This window comes from Arachis ipaensis, chromosome B6 (assembly GCF_059453495.1).
Source record: "Arachis ipaensis isolate K30076 ecotype BB chromosome B6, ASM5945349v1, whole genome shotgun sequence".
NCBI lineage: Eukaryota > Viridiplantae > Streptophyta > Magnoliopsida > Fabales > Fabaceae > Arachis > Arachis ipaensis.
The window spans coordinates 31661228-31662403 of NC_142441.1; the positions used below are offsets into that span (position 1 = coordinate 31661228).

Below are 1176 nucleotides of genomic sequence, written 5' to 3' on the forward strand. Positions count from 1 at the left end.
TGAGTCAATATTTTATTCTGAGCCAATATGGCATTCAGAGTATCAACCTCAAGAACTCCCTTCTTCATAGGCGTCCCATTATTCACAGGATTCCTTTCAGAAGTGTACATGAACTGGTTATTAGCAACCATGTCAATGAGTTCTTGAGCTTCTGCAGGCATTTTCTTTAGGTGAATGGATCCACCTACAGAGGTGTCCAGTGACATCTTTGATAGCTCAGATAAACCATCATAGAATATATCCAGGATGGTCCATTCTGAAAGCATGTCAGAGGGACACTTTTTGGTCAACTGTTTGTATCTTTCCCAAGCTTCATAGAGGGATTCACCTTCTTTCTGTCTGAAGGTTTGAACATCAGCTCTAAGCTTGCTCAGCTTTTGAGGAGGAAAGTACTTGGCTAAGAAAGCCGTGACCAGCTTATCCCAAGAGTTCAGGCTGTCTTTGGGTTGAGAATCCAACCATAATCTAGCTCTGTCTCTTACAGCAAAAGGGAAAAGCATGAGCCTGTAGACTTCAGGATCTATTCCATTAGTCTTAACAGTATCACATATCTGCAAGAATTCAGTTAAGAACTGAAAAGGATCTTCAGATGGAAGTCCATGAAACTTGCAGTTCTGCTGCATCAGAGAAACTAATTGAGGTTTCAGCTCAAAGTTGTTTGCTCCAATGGCAGGAATGGAGATGCTTCTTCCATGTAAATTGGAATTAGGTGCAGTGAAGTCACCAAGCATCCTCCTTTCATTATTATTATTTTCGGCTGCCATCTCCTTTTCTTGTTCGAAAATTTCTAAAAGGTTATCTCTGGATTGTTGTATTTTAGCTTCTCTTAATTTTCTCTTCAGAGTCCTTTCAGGTTCTGGATCTGCTTCCACAAGAATGTTCTTATCCTTGCTCCTGCTCATATGACAAGGAAGAATGGCCAGAAAAATGATAATAATAATAATAATAGAGATCCTTTATACCACAGTATAGGGATCCCTTTGTGAGTGGAAGAGAAGGGGAGACAAAGAATGTAATATAATGGAAGAAACACAACTGTGAGGAGGCTAGGAATGTGAGATGAGATGTTAGGATATGAATGAATAAATAGAATGAGATGGGGGAGGGATAATTTTCGAAAATTATTTTGAAAAAGGAGTTAGTGCTTTTTGAAAATTGGTTTTTGAAAATTTGTTA

At 38.8% G+C, this 1176-nt stretch overlaps 1 non-coding gene across 1 annotated transcript; it reads left to right on the forward strand.

Annotated features, from left to right (window-relative positions):
• The first annotated feature begins 260 nt into the window (after positions 1-260).
• On the forward strand, positions 261-368 carry LOC148555052 (small nucleolar RNA R71). The gene has a single exon (XR_015887831.1). It is a non-coding gene; the product is annotated as a small nucleolar RNA R71 (small nucleolar RNA).
• Positions 369-1176: the final 808 nt, after the last annotated feature.